The following is an 11,101-nucleotide window of genomic DNA, read 5'->3' on the forward strand; positions in this document are numbered from 1 at the left end:
ATTTACATTTTAATTGTCATAACTTCCCAACTTTCGATAAGGTTTGCCAATATTTTCTCTGATCCAGTGCTTTGAAATTTATTCCAGATAGGCATATATTATGACTTTTGTATGAATGAACATCAGAGTTGTGCGACCAAGCAGGCTGTGTGTACAGATGCCTGTCATCCTTATTCCCTATTTATCAATTTGTTATTTACATTTTAATTGTCAGAACTTCCCAACTTTCGATGAGGTTTGCCAATATTTTCTGTGATCCAGTGCTTTGAAATTTATTCCAGATAGGCGTACATGTATATTATAATGTTTTGTTTATTTTCTTGTTTTATATACTCTTGCCCAGTTAATGTCCTCTCAGACTTTATATGAAGGTATGCATTCAAACTTGATTAACCCTTTCTCTGCCATTCACAGTGCTCTGGACACTGTTAGGATTTCTGTGCCAATAGACACTCAAGGTACACAGAGGTCAAGTCTTCCATATAGATAGGTTGAATCCACTAAGCTCAAAGATTAGGTCTTAACTCTCATGGTGTCAATAGTAGGACCTACTGTAAACTCTTATTTTTCAAAACACTGACGGAATGCTGAATATGAAGGGTTTGTTTGCAAAAACCGATAAGTCCATTTTTGAAGATTTTGAAGTACGATCTCTGTCATAAAGTACAAAATAATACCTTTTAAATGATATATTGGTCACTGCATATAAAGGTATATTTTTGAAGTTATGGTCAAAAGAAGCAAATATTTTCTAGTTATTCTCTTTATTTTTCTTGACCTTTAATCGCAAATATCTCCCTTTGGCAAATATGGACTTATCGGTTTTTGCAAACAAATTTCATATTTTGTCACATTTTGGAAATCTTGCAGTGCATGACATATGTTAATGGGTCTTTTGTTTACCTACAGAAATGCAATCAATGTGTAGGGCCTATACGTACTGGTAGGCAATTGCATTTAGTCTCAAACCCAGCTGCCAACAGAAGTTGTCACAAAATTGTGTGTGAGCCATTGTTGTAACATTTATGTTTGTGTCAAACTATAATGTTGCATACTTTGTAAAAACTTTGAGACTTTTTTACATGATGTTTGTACATCGTGTCTTCATCCTGTGTGACAGGAGAAAAAGGTAACATTTTGTCAGATATTTTGTCAAAGATCATTAAATATCTTTTATTTTGTTTATGCATAGATTCCAATGTTTTGTTGTCATGCAGAAGTCCTGTACCGGTACATATTAAAACCATTCACAGAGAATCAACATGTGACATAAAAGTAATATATTTCATGTTTTCATATGTTATACACTGAGTCATTGGGAATATCAAATGAGTGAACAAAAAAACAAAAAACAAGAAAAAAGACACACACACACACACACACACACACACACACACAAGAAGATGAGTAAGTAAGTATAAAAATAGGCTACAATGTATAATTTGCTCATAGTGGTGTGTATCCGAATGTGCTTGAGTTTGTCTACCTTGGGTAGTCAGAGTGTGTGTTCCATCTGTGGTTCCATGTGACTTTACAAGACCAATGCAGAAAGGTAAACAAAGAAGTGTGCAAGAAAGTAGGCCTAATGCTGAACTGTAGCAAGAGTGAACATTTATCTTTGCATATCTATCATACCCAATTATTTTCCTCTTCATGCTTAACTTTGGAGACTGAAACAAGACAACAACACAGATAGGAACCAAAAAAAAAAACCAAACAAACAAACAAACAAATGTTGAGGTGTCAGTATCTTACACGACAGTCATCACTCTTCATGACCCATCAGGCGAGAAGCTAAAAAAAAAAATGTATATTATGGCAGCGCAGCACCTGCTGTTAGTTGTTACGCTAGCTATAATGCTATAAATAGCAGCTGGCTTATATGGGGGGCTTTGCTAGTTTCCCAATGCTATTCATGTGGTGGATGTTTGCCCATCCATGATCCATCCCATGTATGCGTCCACGTACATCTTTATGGTTACGTGTAGGATATTAGGTTGAGAGAACCGTCCTGTCAGGTCGTCGAGCTGCGAGTGAGGCGGACAAACATTGGCTCAAACTACCGTCGCGTTAACTGAATTTACACTCTCAGGAGTTCTGCTATGGCTTTGAGGGCTTCATCGATGCTGTTTTGCCGTCAACGGGTAAGTTGTTCAGGCCTGTTTATCAGGCCTTCCGTCCAGTAGCCAGGGGCGCCCGAGCGTACTCGAGTTGTGTAGGATAGCTTTGCTTACCCGACGGTGTGCCCGGAGGAGGTGGGAGGCATCCGTGGATGGCCGGCAGGAGCTTGGATACTTGATTACCCGCGTGCCACGTTCTTTCTCTCCGTTGCACCGCTACCGCCGGGCACCGCTCGGTCGCGATCCCGGGGGCTGCTGAGGCTGTGACCGCTTCAAAATGACGGAAATGAAACAATGCCACAATCATAAGAATTCTATACTCTCGAAGAATTTGATTTTGTTGTTTTTTAGTCTAATCTGACATTACTCGTACATTGAAGCTGAAACATATTGCCCTTGTTCTGCAGTACCGGTATCAATATCTTTGACATCAAAAAAAAAAAACAAAAAAAAAAACAAGCTGGCACTGTTGCAGTTAGCCTGACCAGACGGCTGTATCTTTCTATGTGTAGTAGGCCTACTCAGGGGCCGCGGAACGTTTTTCAGTGTGGGGGGGCTGCGGGACCGGGGGGAGGGGGGGGGGGGGGTGGTGGCAAGGTCAAGACCCCCCCCCCCCCCCCCCCCCCCCCCCCCCCCCCCCCCGCTTAGACGGGAAGAATCTAAGGAATTGAAATTCATGAGTGTTGTGATTTTTTTCGATTTTTTTTTTTTTTTCGATTTTTTTTTATTTTTTATTTATTTATTTTTTTTTTTACGAACCAAAAGTGTGGGGGGGCTGCAGCCCCCCCCCAGCCCCCCCGCTTCCGCGGCCCCTGCTACTGTGTTCCAAACAGTGGGAACTTATACCCTACGTAGCGTATTAACAGCGTCTGGTCGGGCTAACCCTACCTATACAATGAGCATTTACACTCGTCATTTATTTACAGTATAATGAGTGAGCATACGTTTTACTTTGATATTTGTCTGTTCACTTTATATGTATGCAACAAAATGAGCTTTGTCGGGAGGTTAGACCTCGTATGTGATAGATATAATTAAGAAGTACTCACCAGAGCTAATCACGTTTTAATATAAAAATGGAAATTAATGTTGTTTCAGCCAATGCAGGTCATTCCTAAGCTGTCAAGCTCAACTTCGTGGAAATATCCTCAGCTAAAACTAGCTGGTACTCCAACAGCAATATGTTCGAGGAAAGTCCACGATGAGGTGTCATCACAGCAACCAGCGCGCAAGAAGCTGTATGAAATGCGAACCTATTCAATCAAGCCTGCCAACTTTTTAGACTTTGTGAATCTGGTCAACGAGAAGATTCATATTCGTACGCGGCATTCAAAGCTTGTTGGATTCTGGGCAGCAGAGTTGGGAGCCTTTAACCAAGTGGTTCACATCTGGGAATATGGTTAGAGCAATTGGATTTCTAATCTTATTTCTGTGTGTCTTTATTTCAAGTGTATAATTGATGCTGATTGATTTGATGTTCAAATTGACTTTGACTTTGATGTTGTTAAATGTTAAAATTGATACACTGGTAAAATTGATATGCATATTGATGTATAGTGTAATGATGGGCTTCGTTTTTACCCTTTTCACCAACCCAAAATACATTACAACATACATGTATAACATTTTTTTACAATTTACTTGAAGAATAAAATGATAATAATAATACATACATACAATTTCTATAGCGCCGTTCTCCACTTTGATTAAATGCTCAAGGCGCTTTACAATTGTACATCAAAGCAAACAGACTGAAGATACAAGTTCATCACCGTAATAGAAGAAGATGAAGAAGCAGAAGAAAAAAAAAGACATGAAAGTCTGTCTTCAAAAGGCACTGGTCTTCAAAATGCACTGCTAAACAAATAAGATTTTAAATTACTCCTGAAAGATGTTATAGAGCTTGAGTCTTTCAGCTCACAAGGAAGTGAATTCCACAGTGTGGGTCCAGCGTGAGCGAAAGCTTGTTCCCCCCCCCCAAGATTTCCTAGAAAACGGAATATGTAAGAGACCTGAAGTTGAGGATCGAAGAGTTTGTGAAGGTTGGTATTGACGAAACAAACAAACATTGTAAGCAGGAGCTGTTCCCTCAATAACGTGATAAACCAAAAGAAGTATCTTAAACCGAATATGCTCCTGTACAGGCAACCAAAGAAGACTCTTCATGATAGGTGTGATATGACTGCGTTTACTTGACAAAGAAACAATACGTGCAGCGGCATTTTGTAGCTTTTGTAATTGGGCAATTTGTGAGTTTGGTAGATTGAAAAACAAACCATTACCGAAATCAGCATAGTGTTTGTTTTGCAAGAACCAACTCTCTTTTTAAGAGTGTGACCAGTTTACTGTGTACAAGTAGAGTATTCATTCTAATAGTTTCTTGAACATAACAATTCATTCTGTTGTTCTGAAAGGCAGATAAGGCAAGATTTGCCAATATATGAAATGATATTACATAAGTACCAATATAATTATTTTTGTGAAAGAAGCCAAAAGCTTAAAAAGTCTTATCTGATAAGGAAATTGTAATTGCAAAGAAAATCTGCTGTTTTTTGCCATCAATTTAAGTTTTACAGAGTAGCGAGTGATCTTAGCTGAAAGGCTGATAACTGATCATTCAAAGACATTCAACTAGAGAATGTAATATGTGGAAGTGAGCGACTTCTTAAAACACTGAAGTTTGTCATTTGATACTGGTACCTAATTTCCATTTTTAAACAATCACTTGTATCTACACAATGTTTATTTCCTGTTATCTTTGTTTAATATGCAGAAAGTTATGCTGCCAGGCAAGCTGTGCGTGCCGCTGTGAACACAGACGAAAAATGGCAGACGGAAGTCATGTCCAAAGTGCGTCCCATGCTCAATGCCATGGATCTGGTTGCCTTGGAAACCCCTCCAGGACAAACCTTTCAAAGAAGGAGGTACAACCTGTAAAGTTTGTGAGACACTGGAGCAGTTATGTCTTATGTGATGTTTTGAATTCAAACACAAATTGTTACGCAGACAATTTTTCAGTCATATTTATTAGATCAATCTCTTATAAGAAATATACAGCTATGTTGTAATTGAACCTTGTAATCAAGGTTTTTTTTTCCCCGCAGTTGTTAATGTTGAGGGGAGGATGTAGATCTAAGAGAAGTTCAAAATAAATCCCACATGTTTAAAACCAAAAGAGCAAGAAACTGATCCAAATATGTGGAAATATTCACAACAAACATGTTACATTCTGTTGGGGATGACTCCTGATTATGGGTTATGTCAAATCATTTGTAAGTAGATAAACTAAATAGTCCAGAAACATAGTTGTGTAACAACAACAAAAAAGAAAAAATGAAGTGTCTATTGTAATTCTTCCCAATTTGATATCTGTCTGATATACAATCAGCCTTTGAGCATGTTCAATACTACAGTGGACATCTGTTATGATGAAGTCCTCTGGACCGGCAGTTTTCTTTCTTTATATTGAAATTTCGTAATAACCAAACAAATAAACAATAAAAAAACATAGAGCGGAGAATTCTGCAGCCTGAATTTTAACTTCGTTGCAACTGGAATTTCGTTATAATGGTGTTCGTTATAACGGGAGTGCACTATATTTCATAATTTTTTACCTGTATGTGTGATCGATTGCAGACATACAAAATTAGGCTAATAATGCCATGACAGGGAGATCGTTTGGGTTCTTAGATAATCCATATTCCTACCATCCAACCAGGTGTGTATGAACTACGACAGTATGTTATGAAGCCTGGGAGAGCGGAGGATATGAAGTCCAGAATTCTGCTCCGAGATGAAGCCTACACCAAGCTTGACTGTGGCAAACTGATTGGGGCATTTCTTGGAGAGATAGGGCACATTAACACTCGTAAGTTATTTCGTAGATTTTCTGCTCTATGTTGTAATATTTTAGGGTAGTGTAAGGGATTAGTAATTCAAACTTTTATGATGAAATAATGTAACTCACACCGAGTGGTACAATATTGACGTTTTTTGTCTGCAAATTTATCAAAATTGTCCTCGTTGTGTTCTGATAATGATAAATTATAAGGCAAATTACCAAGACATTGAAATGCCTGAAAATGATTTGTACCCCTCAGTCAAGTCTATCAGTAATGTTTCTGCACTGCACTACTTGGACTCTCATAATATTGTATTTGTTAGGCTTTCAGTTCAAAAAAAGCAGCTAGCTCTGCTGATATTATTTATCATTCTATGTATATTTGTTTTGTAGGTATGATGAAATTATTAAGCATAGAGAATCGTAATTGATCAGTGCACAGATTTTGAATGTCACAAATTTCATTGTTGCTGAAGTATGCTGTGTGCAAAAGATCAGATTAAATCAAGTACAATTCATATCGTCAATTAATTCACCATTCATAGAAGAAGACAAAGAGAGGTAGAAGAGAGGTGTGGACAAAGATCAAGATACACACAGTACAGTAGTTGAGTTTTATTTATTTATTTATTTATTTATTTATTTATTTATTTATTTATTTATTTATTTATTTATTTATTTATTTATTTATTTATTTATTTATTTATTTATTTATTTATTTATTTATTCATTTTTAATGTTATTGCTTTCTTCCTTCCTCCATGCTTGTCAGTGTATCATCTGTACAGCTGGGAGAGTGCTGACAAAAGAGTGATGGCCAGAGACGCTGTGTTGGAAATGGATGCATTTAAGAATTTACGTGAGTAGAGAAACTTAAACCCAGTTCAAGCATATCTTCTGAACAAAAATGGCATGATGACATACATTTTCAGGGAGAGCAATTGTTTTAATGTTCATTTTAATGTTCATTTGTTAAATGAAAGGTGTATGAATAATCTCGTACAGGGAGAATCAAGTGTTAGTGAAGGAAACCGCGACAGGTTACTTGGAATTGGTGCTTTTGATTTGATGAACTTTTTTTTTTTTTTTTTTTTTTAAAGGAATGACTTCTGAAATTTGGCAGTAAATGGAATAGACAAATTATCTCTACATCAACATCAGGTATGATTCTTTCAGGCATTAGCTTAAATTGTATTTCACTCGTTACTCAAGCAGAAATAAAACTCCACAGAAGTGTTCAGCTCTTATTTCACCATCTGCAGTATGTGACAATTACTAGTGGTATACCAAGTAGCATGAAGATATGTGCTTTCATTTATAGTAATTTACTTGGCTGTAAATGATGGGGTGTTCTTGATATGCATGTCCTCCTTTTTCAATGACAAGTGAGTTTATTAAAAATTACCCGAGTCAACAATTAGAGGGACTGTACAGTAGTGGTTGAGGTGGGGATTCATGTTTTGAACATTCCTAAGTGAGATAATGAGAAACCTCTTATGAAATATGAAAGAGCATGTGATTTTAAGAAGGATTCAACATTTATTTGATGAAAATTGGTTTTCAAATGGCTGAGATATCCCCAAAAGTGATAATAATAAAAGGCTACATGCCCCACCTTTATTAGGATCTCTTTGTTTCACCTTGTTTTTGGATATCTCAGACATTTCAAAACAGATTTTTATCAAATAAACTTTTGATACCCCTAAGAATTGCATGCTCTTTGACATCTCACAGAGTGGTTTCTGAATATCTCGCAAAACGTTAAAAGCTAAATCCTCACCCCGACCAGAACTGTACACACCCTTTAAAAATGTCAGCACAGTTGGTATCAAAACTGGCAACTTTTTGTCATTTGCCGCACTGTTGTGTGAAATGATTTCACAGACTATTCTACAACAAGCAATGTCTAGACAATTAATAAAATATAGGTTGTTTTATTGGTATGTCGTTTCTTCATTTTGAATCTTTCACACCCAGCGGTGTGCGATGCCCTGACGCCACAGATGGAGACAAAGATCATGCTTTCACTACCCTTCTCACCCCTCGGATGAGCACACCAGCAGGTTTATGTCATGTGCCATCCAACTTGGCTTGGTCTTTTCAAGGGTTGAGGAAGGGGGACAGATTTGGAAGGAAGAGATTTCTGAGCCATTATATAGCCGTGGTCAACAAGCGATTCTATGTGCAGCGTAATGCAGTATACGGCAATTACAGGGAAGATCCCGTGTAACTAATGATGTGCGATATGGAGCAAGCAGTGGAAAAATAGAAGCAGGGGTTATGTAAAATGTAGTTGGGACATTTTTAATTTTTTTTTCTTTGCCTGAAATACAACAATTTTCTGTGCGCGAGATGGTATCAGAGACATTTGCCATGTCATGCAATGCTTGTAACGAAGGCTCAAGATATTGGCCTGTCTTTACAGGTTACAAAAGTCTTGTCGTGAACTCCAACCAACCATCTCGTGATTAAGGGACAAGTGGTTAGAGGAAGCTACGCTCATCTAAAAATCAGGAGATTGTCACTTTTAGTTCAACCCGAGTATGTATGCCCATAATTTCTCGTGGCTAATACTGAAACAATGAATAATCGGTGGTTATTTACGTCCATGAAGAGCAATTTGTCAGTTGTTTGAAGTTGATTATGCCCTTGTCATGATTGGTTCTGGCGGTTGCGTGGGGATGATGGTCTTGGAGATATTTATGATATTGTATTTGTAATGAATTACCCAATATGTTTCCAACGAAATAAAATCAATTGAAAGATATTTTATGGGAAGTTTATTTTAGCTGCATTTTGTCAGAGAATGAAGTGAGGGTTCTTGGAGCCTTTCATGACTTGGCCTGAAAATCAAAATATCCTGAATATGACATGCAAAGTTGTCATTGCTGCCATGCTTCTGGTGCATTGTAAAGCTTTGATTTGTGCAAATTATTCTCTTACTGTCTATAATTTCATTAATGGGCCTTTAACAGTAATGTGTGTTTTAGTGAATACTAATCTTTGCTGCTTCCTTTTTTTTCTGCATCAAAGCACTTGTGATACAGTCAGCAAACATGCAACCCTTAAGTGTAGACATAAAATTTTTATTAAAAATACTCTAAGTGTTTCTCATGACAAATTTGTACATATTAGCAGTGATTTATGACAGGAAAAATGAATGAGACAGTCAACAACCGAGAACATCCAAACAAAGCCTGTTAAGAGCTGGTTTTTTAAGTATAAAGATATATTTGTATGAAGAGTCTTAATTCAAGTTCAGAATCAAAACATACAGATATACAATATTTCATTAGATGAACTGGATTTTGAACATTGATACAGGCATATTTCATATGCAGTTTACTGTATAACTTGATTTTCTCTCTATGCTATATATGATAAAAATGAACATTATATTCCTTTCAAAATATATATGGCAATGAAAGGCACAATTCATATGACTGACTTATAATAGGAGTTATGACAGCAAATTAATCATATTCTAAGAATAGAGAGCAAGAAGGTACAGTATACTCGTAAAGAACACTGATATAACAAAACTCTTCTAATATAACATGAAGGAATAATTTATCTTGCCCCAAAATCAGTTCCTTTATCACCAATTTTCAAAACCATCATATGACAGAATCTCAACATATATTTATTGAAATGATTTTACTGGTCACAATGAGTGTTTTGTAATGTGTATTGCAATGATAGAGGTATCATGTTTAACCCATTGAGGATGGGCTGATTTTGCTAAAACATGTTTCCCATAGACACCTGCCCGAGTATACTCGAGACTAGTCTTCAACGGGTTAAGGTGATCCTTAAATGTTACCAAACAATTTTTTTGGTATTTTTTTTTCTGTAGCTTATCTAAACAGTACATGTGGGCCATTCTCAGATTAAGTGTTCAATTCCATGTGAGTAAAACCGAAAAATCAACCACAAAGTAATACATTCAAAGATGTGTTTTCGGAAACTTCAAAACCGGTCAAATACGAAACAAAAAGTGGAACATTCTAAATGATGGCCATTCATTGAGTAAAAATGAATTGAAATAGAGCATCATATATGATTTTTGATCACCAATCAGATACGTTACCGCAAATTTACATGTTGTAATGGACTCCTAACTCTGAATTAAATTCATTGTTTTGATCCAATTTCTGTTTAGGAAAAGACATCTGTCCCCCCTAAAGATATTGGGGTTTTTCAAGAGGTAAAGATGTTGTCATCCCTTGCTAACTGGTAGAAATTATTTCTGTGTGGTAGGTTGAAATATGCTTTTTGCTGAAATGAAATATAATCTTAAGATTCACTTTGTATTTTTAGCAAATTTCGCTTACAAATAAAGTTTCGAATCCCACAAATCATGCAAAGGGAACGATCCAATTTGGAATTTCACAGGAAACAAATATGAATTGCTTTCCTAGGGAAATAACTATTGAAAAACATCGAATCACCTTTGGTAACGTATCTGGTAAAATATAAGTAATAATTTTAGTTGTGTATGAATTAATAAATATCACCTGTTTAATTATTTACCTCATGAATTGATGTAAAAATGAATGATGTAAGCCCAAATTAACCATTTTAAACATTGTACGTAATATTTAAACTATCAAATGTAGTGGAAAAGAGCCCTAAATGTGAAAGCTGATTTCTTCATTCACAGAATATTCTCATCTTACGTCTGAATGTATTTATCCATCTGACTATAAATATTCATTAAGTTTTGATGGATAATGCAAACAAGGTTTAAAAAATATATTTTTGCAGGCATTTAGAAGGAAGTAGGTACAGTCTCTATGAACTCGATATGCTAAACAGTTGTTTGACCTATGGTAACGTATTTGGTTCATCGCTTTTAATGAAAATGAATAAATAATTGTTCAACTTATCAATGAATCTTGAGTAGTTCTTCATATGTTGAAAAACACTAGAATAAATATGCAACAGAACACTGAAACTTTTCTCGGAAGCGTTTCATAAACTACTTTTTACTCTTTCAAAGTTTGGTAACGTATCTGGCGTACCGTAAATGAATCTGTCGGTGAAATTACAAAGCAATTTCTACTGAATATTCTTCATTTGAACATAACTTTAATTTTTTATGGAAGCGTCATTCTATGCAGAATTGTTTTATGAACAC

General features: G+C 36.1%; 1 pseudogene; it reads left to right on the forward strand.

Moving 5' to 3' along the window:
* Positions 1–2,015: 2,015 nt before the first annotated feature.
* LOC140233076 (protein NipSnap homolog 3B-like) lies at positions 2,016–9,030 on the forward strand (annotated as a pseudogene).
* The last annotated feature ends 2,071 nt before the right edge of the window (positions 9,031–11,101 follow it).

Source organism: Diadema setosum, chromosome 9 (assembly GCF_964275005.1).
Source record: "Diadema setosum chromosome 9, eeDiaSeto1, whole genome shotgun sequence".
NCBI lineage: Eukaryota > Metazoa > Echinodermata > Echinoidea > Diadematoida > Diadematidae > Diadema > Diadema setosum.